Below are 10,308 nucleotides of genomic sequence, written 5' to 3'. Positions count from 1 at the left end.
CTCAGGCAAAATGCAAGCACGCAGCACGCGGCAGAGCACGGGGGAAGAGAAAACGCTGTGCTCAGGGCAAAGCCATTTCCTGGCAAAACACTGCACAGGTATTTGAACATCCATGCAGAGTAAAAATGACCTGAAAGACCCAGCAGCAGCGAAGGCTGCTGAATTACATCTATCTACCAGAGCTGAGTCAACCCTTCCACGAGCCGAACCTGCTGTTTCCACGTTGGGTGCGGAGGGCAGTGCACGTGGCACCCACGAGCTCACGGGCACGCTGCCTGCATAAGTCTGCAGTAAACACCTCCTGGTGCCAGCAGCGCTGAACAGTACCTCGCAGGAGAGCTGGGTCTGTGATCCTGGCCCATTTCTCCCACGGCCCTGACATTTCCTCCACCATAAATCCACAGAATTACAGAAGGTTTCTTTTCCCCCCCACCTTAAAGCATTTTTGGCTGTTTTTGTTTGAGGCGATTTCTTTGGTACACTGCAGGGAATTTATCCCAGCTAAAAATAACCTGAAATGAATTGCAGAGGCACATGCACACCCAGAGAGTAACAAAACATAAGCAAAGCCGAACTTCTCTAAACTAAAGGTGCCTCTACCAGCTGGAAGGAACAGAAGTAATGAACATTTATGCTTACGTTGGGCTTTGAATATGTATCCCGCAGTCGTACCCAGATGGCGTCATTTGCAGCTGTTGGGCGGACAGGCAATGGTATGTACCACACCGTTGCCCCTGCCTCCAGGGTTTCCAGTGCAAGGGAGCCTGGTGCGGCCAGCAGGATACGTGGCTTTCCAGGCTTTCTCTGATGCCCGCTGCCTTGTTATTTTTGCTGGAGTAACTGAGAAGTTATTCAGAGGGTTGAACAGATGAGCATTTAGTTCTTTGCAGTCCTGCTCTTTAGCACAATACTTGTACATTATTTCAATGTTTTTACGAATGTGTTCTCAGGTGGTGCTCAGGTGCTCGACTTAAGGGGGGGCGAAGTAGCTAGCAAAGCTGGTAAGCACCGGCATGGGGAGGGCTTTGATTTTGTGCCTCGCTGAACGGCTACATCATGTCAAGGACCCCAAACGGAGAGAGCAGCGTGGGGCTCATCCCCATGCGCGGACGTGGTGGCTGCGATGCATTCTGGTGTGTCGGTTGGTATCGATGGCTTTAAAAAAAATGTATTCCGCAGCAGCATTGCCTTTGCTACCCGAGCGCGGAGAGCGCGACGTGCCGGCAGTGCGGCTTTGGGGCAGCAGAGGGCAGCCGGTCCCCGCGCCCGGGCCGCGCCGGCGCCTCCGCGGGAGCGCGCAGCCTCTCGGGCCACAGGCGCCGCCACGAAAGCGAGCGGGGCTTTGTGGTTGTTGCCAAACATCTAAAACACCTCTTTTTGAGTTTTTTTTAGCGGCTTCTAGCGTCCCTCAGACCTCCCCTGGCAATGCTGTGAAGCTCCCGTCCGCCCTCTCGGGCCCCTCTGTGCCAGAGGCTGAGCCTGCCTGGGCGTCAGAGGGGCTGCAGCAGGCATGCCAGCCCCATGCCTTGTGCTTATCTTATATTATACTTTATTTTATTATGAGCTTGTTATTAATGAGATCTTTCTGTTTTTCTCAGTGTCTCAGAAAATCAATAGACCTAAGCGCAGTGTAAGCTTTTAAGCCTGTGGCATGTCAGACAGTACCTGACCTCCCCTACAGCTCCGTTACTGCACCCTCTTCTGAGCAAGTGCAGTCCGCAGGACATTGCTGGCTGCTAAGCCTTACACCTCTGTGCTCCCCTTCAATTTTTCAGGATTTCTCCCACCCTACATTGCATCTAGATTTCCTTACCAGTAACCCACAGCAACCCATTTAGCCATTCTGCTAAAAGAGTCTTCAGTCGAATATCCCTCGCTTCATGCATTCATGAGGCTCCACCTTGAGCCTCCCAAGCCTCCTCAGCAAGGTGGCACCCAGGGGTGCATGTCCGCAGGTACCCATCGCAGCTGCCTGGCACGCGCCGGGCCACACAACGCCTGCGGAGGGGGGGACACGGCCCTGCAGCAGGCACTTTGCTATGGAGGACCAGTCTGAGGGCTTGCAGCCCTCGAGCTAAGAAAAGCATTTCCCAGTTTGACGGGTGGTGTTACTGTGCTTTCCTTCGCTCATGTTTTTAAATCTCTCTGTCTTCTGGCCGATGTTTGAAAAACACTTCTGGTCTTTTTTTCTTTCCTCCCCCCTCCCTGTTGAAATGGTGCCCGGATAGCTTCTACCTCTTCCAGGCGTGGTGCTCGCGTGGCAGGGGGGTGGAAAGAAAGCACCACACGGATTTTGGGGGGCAGGCAGCTGTGTGTGGCCCAGCCTAGCGCCGGCTGAGGCAAACTGTGCTCACACATTTCGTCTGCCAGCGTGGTGGAAGGCTCCCACCCTACAACCAGAAACATGGCAGAGACGCCCTGGCCTACCAGCTTTCCCCAAAATCAACTTCTGGATCCTTCCATGGTGTGGGAGCGAGTACAAACCAGGCACCTATGTTCCTGCTGGCTGCCTTAGTGGCTTCTCACTCAACTTATTTCACTGCTGAAGCCCAGCTGGGTTTCATATTCCTCAGGGATCCTGCTGCTCGGCCTGCAGGTTTTGGTGAAGAGGTCGTGGTCATGCCCAGTCGGCCCCTCCTCGTGGTGCCACCGAAGGGGCACGCAACCGCTGGTCTCTCTGTGGTGTCCTGTGCCAGAGACTGATCTAGCAGCACACAGGATGCCCACAGGACTCGGCGTTTACCCAGGACAGGATTAAATTGCCTTCTTCATGGGCTCAGCTTCTCTCATGTCCTGCTTAGTTCCCACACGTCGCAGTCCCTGCCGTAAACAAAGCAGGGATCCCTCAGAGAAGTCTTTTCCTACCCGACCTTGGCATGTTGTTCATCCACCACACGGGCTGTGGGAAAAGAGAGCAATTGATCCCATCATGAAAATCTGAATAGCACACATGCAGACAAACTAAATTTGCATAGATAATCTTTATTCTGGTGTGGGTTTTTGTTTTTTTTTTAATTCCAACTTCATGTTCTAATATGTAGGAAAGCAGAATGCCAGCTTTTTTTAAAAGGTGAGCTCAAAAGAAGTGTTAAGAGAAACAGCTTCATGTGGCGTCACGCTGATGTGCCCGAGGGCGAGCGGCAGGGCTGAGCCCTCGGGTCTGCGGGCTGGTGGGACTGCAGGTCGTCCTCCTTCACCGGGCCCGTCACTAGCTGGGGCAAACTCAGCAATGTGGGACCAACGTCAGGTTTTCCCTGAGGATGTTTCAGTGATCGCCCCTCTCTCTCCTTCGCCTCCCTCCCCGGCCTGGCCCCCCATCGCCTCTATTTAGTTTTACCCCCGTGTTTACCCAAGGGAGTAACGTTTCTCCCAACCAAGGGAGAAATGGGACAACTGGCCTTAGAAACTGGAGGTGCCATTATGGATTTACACATGGTGGAAACTGAATCTTTCAGTAGGTTTGGGACAGTGGTCACGCACACCTGGGGCTGAAGTCCAAAAGCAATGAGGAAAAAGCAAATGCAAGGTCAAACAGAAAGGTTAAATATTGTTTATTTAGCAACAACAATCTCGGCACATTGACAGCTGCAAACTGAGTTTCGATACCTCTCAAAGCTGACAATATTGTTTTGAACAAACAGAGAGTTTCCAAAGATTCTCCACTTGGTCATAGCTAACATTTGTGTGTACTTTTTGCCCCCTACGAGCCCCAAAAGCCCTGTCCGTGGCACGAGCAGCACTTGCCAACCACTGGTGCTTGGCTTCAAACTTTCTGCCGACTCCAGCTTCCTGCTGCGGCAACTGTGAGATGTTTTAGACATGGGCAAAAGATGGGACATCTGCTCCTTTGCTCGTTCTCAGGAACAGCTGAAAACGCTCAGCTGGGATCTTTCCAACAAGCAAATGCGCGCACGGGTGAACAACCCATCCGAGGCGGCTGCTGGGCGCCCGCGAGCCTCTGACGGAGCCGCCCGCAACACCCCAACGCGGCTGCGGGAGCCGGGGCACGCTGTAACCCCACTCTGGGCTCCACCTGTGTTTAGGGAGCCCGCCGCGGTGGGGACGCACGTGTCCCTTCCCTGGGGGGCCCCACGCACCCCTGCCCGCTGCCAGTGAAGCGTGGGCTCCAGCCTCATTACCCTTCCTTGGAGCAGCCTTGCAGGGGGGAGTCCCAGCAGGACCAGCCCCGGCGGCCTCTCGCTGGCTCATCATAAACATGTTTTTGCTGGTGTTCCCGGGGCAGCCGGCCGGGAACACGCCGTCCCTTTGTTTCACTGCCTCGCGCTCCAGAGCGGGCGAAAGCAGTGCCAGGAAACGCCCTGCTGCTTCCAGCGGCCGGGCAGCCCCTGTGGGAGGAGGCCGTGCTCAGGATTTATCCAGTATTTGTCCTCAGAGAAAGGAAAAAAAAACCCGGGGGATGTAAAGCTGTAAGCAAAACGAAAGAGTCAGCAGCCAGCAACGCAATAGCAGCCATGCATTTCCTGAAGGTCGTTTTTCTGGTTTATAATCACTCACTCCTTATTTACAGCCCTGCTCTGTGTCGTTTTGCCTAGCGCTAGCTGCCGTTCTGCCTTCTGCTTGAACTGGCGTATTCGCCCCGGGTGTGGAGGGCTGTGCTGACGGCGGGGGCCAAGCTTCGCTTTGCCAGCCTCCCAGCCCCAAACAGCGGGAGCAATCTTCCAGCCTGGCTGAATTAGTCCCTCACATTGCCAGGGCTTGGGACACTCCTAATCCTCTGTTTCAGAAAGCCTCGACTGTGTGAAGCGAGCACAAGCTATGGCTGGTCACTGCCGCGTGCTGCTGAAGGGTCTGTCCGTCTGTCCCAGGTGACTGGGCTGAGATGAGAGCTGTCAAGTAGTTCAGTACTTTTAAATTGTCCATGTGTGCACATACACATGTTGCTGTTCAATATATTTGGATTCTAGACTACCTAAATGTATGTCACATACTCCACATCCTCCCCAGCTATGTCTCTTTATTGTAAATTCCTCCATCGCAATACGTGCTATCTCGTATGCCATATGGCAGGTAATACAGGTCCTTATCCTGATCCTACGCTCTTAAGGGGTTGAAAATTAGTAAGGCTGTTCTCTTCTTGAGACCTTCAGAAGTGCATATTTCTCCTCTACTGACCGGCAGATGAAACCATTTAGGCTTTGTCCAGAGTTCACTGGTTTCAACGGGAAGCTTTTCCTAGATTTCAGTGCACATGGTATGAGGTATAAAGAAGAATTATTACTACTCTAATATTTTCATTTATATTCATTAATATGTTCATCGTACATTATACTACGCTTCCTGTATAGCTTGGAGAAGGGAAAATAAAGGGTTAGCCTATGCTAAAAGCATGTTACAGACAAGAACAGTGTCCGCTACAGAAAGTGTAATTACAGCAGCTGAAGTTCTCATGCATGCCTATACGCAAGCTACCTTTGAAACTGATCCATATTCTATAAAAAATGAAAACAATTGAATAACTGCTTGTGAAAACAATTATCTTAAAAAAAACTTTTATAAGTGAAAGCTTAGCACAAAGTCCACCAATGCACTAATACACTTCTATTCTGCTAAAAAATGTTTACCTTAAAAAAAAAAGACAAACCTTCCAGTGCTAACATATTTTAAAGAAAAGCAGCCCTTGTTTTAGCAGCTTTTATTTCAGCCTCTCTTGGCCAACAGCTTTGCTTGAATCTCCTTTCTGGTCTTCTGAAATGAAGCTACCCCCCTCTGAAAGAACATGCTGTTTAGGATAGAACTTGTTCCCCAAAACTGCCATTTCCTCTAGCAATGTATGTGCTCATTCCTGTGAAGAAATGGGAGGATCTTCAGTTCTTTTCTGCTCTGTTTGACTGCAATGGTACAGATTTAAAGTCAGGACACATCCTCTCCCTTAACAGAAACACTCTCAGGTGGAGAATGTCATTCTGCTGCAGAGCAAAGGAGAAGGCAAGGACAACTCTTTGGAGAAGGATAAAAGCATCTCTTTGAGTCAGCCTTGAATACTAATCTCTATAATATAATTTCCAAGGTCTGGCTGAATCAATTTACGGTACTCCAGTGAATAGTTCTGCCATTTCTCCAGCTATTTTGACATGGATGTTGTCATTCAAGAGACAGAAGCCTGGCAATATGCAGAAAGTGCAAAGATTTTTTCTTGCTTAAGTGAACTGCTCATCCAGTGGCCTTGAAAAATCAACAAAAGCTTTTGAAAGTGTGATATGCCTCTGAAGTACTGTTCCCATCAGTCAGCTATGAAGGTGTGTACTGACTGGCACGAGCAGCAGGAATAGGAAGAGCAGAGGACCAGGAGGGCAAGGGTGCAGAGGCAAAGCTCATGAAGTGAATTGGACCAGTAGATGGTTTCTGGGCATCTCCATAAATAATGTGAAGAATGAAAACCCCAAGAGTCTCCCAGGCCAGATTTTCAAAATGAAGCTTTTTTCGTTTTGTGTTTATGTAAGGCCTGCAGCAAACTTGATTAGAAACAGTGGAAAGATGTCCAGCAACTTCAGAGGATTTTATATCAGCCAGATTTATATCTGGCTAAGCAGAAGCAAGTTCTTCTGTGTCAACACAAATTGAGTTTTATGCCGGCGCAAACAGATTCCTCACATCTGTGATGCAACAACATGTACCTGTTAATATGCAGTCATAGAAACCGTCTGGTCCACCTCTGCACGAAGGTTGAATTCCTCCAGTGATATCCTTTGTCAGCAGGGGAGTGACCGTATGGCACCAATACCCGTTGCAAAGCACATCACTAGTTGTGCATGCCACACTCGTTGGAGGAAAGGACAAGTACCCTTGCCAGGTATTCCACCCTGTTTCCCAGTTAATTTGTTAAAAATCAACCAGCAGTGTTGTAGGCTGTAATGTTGCTAGAAAAGAGAAAGCCACAAACAAAAGCACTCACTTGTGTGAGGTGATTTCTCAATATGCCTAATGCTATTTACAATATTCAGTATCAGTTACAGTCAACTCCTAGTTTTCTCTAAAGAACCCACCCAGTAGGCAAATAAGTGGTATTTGGGTGTCCCACACCCTGTAAGCTTGGGCTCTGGAATGGCATATTAGTTCAGCGAGAAGTCTCTGGCCTCATGTTTGCATTGCTGCGTGTGGGGCGCGGAGCTCCAGGGAAGGGGCCTCACGTCGCCTCCTGCAGTCATGGGGCACCATGGCTGGTCAGAAACGCAGACAGACCCACCATGCTAGGAAATGCAGGGCAGTGGTGAGGAGCTGCGCAGGGCTGCATTATCCAGAAGATAACTTTCCATTATCTATCCACTGTGCCAGCAACGACAGCGAGGCAACGCTGGTTGAACTCTGTGTGTTTCCAGCCTCCCACAACCCCCTGGGATTAGTAAGGGGGCTTGAGTCATTTGCCTAAATGTCCATGTTTGCTAATACTTGAGGAAGTCTAGAGCAGCCATACCAGATATTTTCATGGGACTGGCAGGCACAACCAAGGACCTGCCAAAGTCTTCTGTTCTTCTGAGGTGACAGATGGGAGATGAGCAGGATACTCTAGAGCTTCTCACATAGCATTGGGTGTCTGTGTTTAGGAAACTGAATCAGCTGGGAGACAGCACCGACCTTTAGGTGCCTACATGTGAGCTACGTGTCTAAGGTCCCACTACAGTCAGTTGAACTCTGGTCACTGAAGACAGGAGAATTATTCAGTTAGCCAAAGGTAGGTGTCTACTTCAGGATAAGCTGAACAGCTTTTAGGGTCTTCAGGATACTCTCGTCACTGTAGTGGGAGAGGAAAGACCCAACTCACATGTATGCACAGACATACAGATACTTACATAGTGTTACATTAAGGTGTCACACTTTGCAAGCTGAATCCCATGCCAACATTCTCAGTTCTGAGGCTCTGCCTTCTCAGGGGATACAGTACAGAAAGCCCAACTTACAAGCAAAGACAGAAACAATTATCTGTTTTTTACTGGCCAGTCTTATCTGAGCCCTCCAGAGAGCAGGCTTACCTGGATGTATCACGATAACATAATTTACAAAGTGGCTGCCCTAAATTATGATCTCTCTTCCCACTCCCAAGAGGCTGCTCTGCAGCCCTGAATGGTGGTCACTCCTCTTGCTGCATTTCCCAGCATTGCAGGTCTGTCTGGGTTTTAGCTAGATGTGACTCCAGGGAGACAGCGTGAGGCTCATGGCTTGGGGGTCTCCTCTCAACACAGCAGGAAATCAAATGGGTTCTGCCTTTTCTTGCCCCTTCCTGCTAGGAACTGCTAAGTGAGGGGGCGACACAGGAGAATCTGTGCTCATTCTGCATGGGGACAATTCATGTGCTCCATTTTGGTTTTCTTTCTTAGTTGCAGAAGCAAGTTAGAGGAGAGTTGGTGAAGAGCAGCTCCTGATATCCTATGCATATTTTTCTTCTGTAGAACACCTATACAAAAAGAATTGCGTTAATGTCAAAAGACATAGGACTGTGTTCTGACCTCTCACTGCCATTTGATATTTAGGATGGCATGGAACAATTCAGACTGTCTACATGGACTTGTTTTAAGGTGTCTGAGAGAAGTAGAGCCAAATGAGACTGTCTACCAGCGGTGTCCTGCTTTCTCTTTATTGACTGAACAGAGGAGCAGCATATGGCTAGGTACCGAAGAGGTTTTTCTATCCTGAATATGCACACCACAAGCAGGTACACAAAGCCATCTGATGTCCTGTAATCCAGGATCTGGATATAGGTCATTTAAAACTGTGTTGTAAGCTTTTAGGGAAAGCAAACCCAAAGATGTTAACACAGAAAAATGCCCCTTCCTGTTCACCGTTCCTTCCCTCCTTCTCCTCCCCCCGCCAAGCTGGCTGAGCCTGGAAAAATCACAAACTGCTAATTTCCCACTTCTGTTGGCCAAAATTGCTCAAGAAGTTAAGGGCAGACAGTTCTTGGGGGTTATAACCCGATACTCTTAAGTCATCGTCCCTATCATAAGGGGGAAAAAAAATTGTTTTTCAACTCCAGTAGTATTTCTTATCAAAGGTAACAAAGGCTATTCAAAGAGCTTTTGTAATAAAGCTGCAGGAAGGGCATTATCACACACCAAGGGCAAAGTCTGGCCTGTTTGAAAGCTTGGTTAAGCGATAGGAAGGTGATGATAATGAACAACTGCTTGTTGTTCAGTCAGTCAATCGCAGTACCGCTGGTGCTTTGCTGAATCAGGAGTTGGCTGCATGGCCCCTTTTCCTCATTGGGTTTTGTGCAGGGGAAAAAAAAGAACATTTGAATTTCTGGAGCCTTCTGGATCCCTAGGAGCTTGGCTGGCAGTGAAGGCCTGCGAGCACAGCATGCTGCAAGGGAGACTGTGCTTCCCTTGGCAGTCATGGTCTCTCTGCAGGACCCACACAGCAAGCCTGGTATGTCCCTGACCCATCAGGGCTCTGCTGGCCCATTGCAGAAATGGGCTGCAGCAAAGTTGCCACATCTGCAACACATCCAGGGCCCATGTGCATCTCCTGGCCTTGCCATGGCTGAAGTATGCAACACATGCTTCATGTGTATTGCATGTGTATTTCTGTTTGGAAAAAGCAGAGGGCAAATAACAGTAACCCTCTTCCCAGGGACAATGAGACAGAAAAGTTGGATGGGGAAAACAGAACACTGGGATATATATATATATTTTTTTGCTTTAGCAGCTTACTAAAGTGCCTGGTGTACTGAAATAATGGGTTGTTTGTCCCAAGACACCCATATTGGTATGTGCCAGAGCAGTACAGTTGTATGATTGCAAAGCATTTAAAGCTTACAGCTTATAATCTGCTTCACTAGCATTATGGGGGAACTCAGTAAACAATGCTGTAATTCATAGATTTAGTGCCACACACCCTCAGCTTAGCCATCTTTTGCCTTTTATCCTCCAGGCAAAGTACATATATATATATATATATATATATGAAACATATATTTACAGTTATTCTGTCTTTATAAATTGAGAGAAATGCCAGATATTCCTGAGAAAATAAAAGTCTGTTAAACTGCCACTTGTAGATGAATATTTTGTTATGGCACAGTCTATTCTGTCCAATACCTACAGTCCTAACACAGAGCAGGTATTAAAAGCAGCTGTGCCATTGTTTCAGAGCTGAAAGAGATATTTTTGTTTAGCATGTGGAAAGAGTTATTTGTTAAGGGCTGAATCTCACTTGGAGTCTGGGTGGTTAAACTCAGTGCAAGTGTCAGGAATCTTGCACTGACAGTGGAATTGTTTCATCCTAACCACAACAATTATACAGCAGCAGCCATGGAAGATCCAATTATCAACTTGGCCTCTGAAACTAGTCATT

The sequence above is a fragment of the Dromaius novaehollandiae genome, chromosome 2 (assembly GCF_036370855.1).
Source record: "Dromaius novaehollandiae isolate bDroNov1 chromosome 2, bDroNov1.hap1, whole genome shotgun sequence".
NCBI classification, from domain to species: domain Eukaryota; kingdom Metazoa; phylum Chordata; class Aves; order Casuariiformes; family Dromaiidae; genus Dromaius; species Dromaius novaehollandiae.
Note: the sequence above shows the minus strand (reverse complement) of the source record.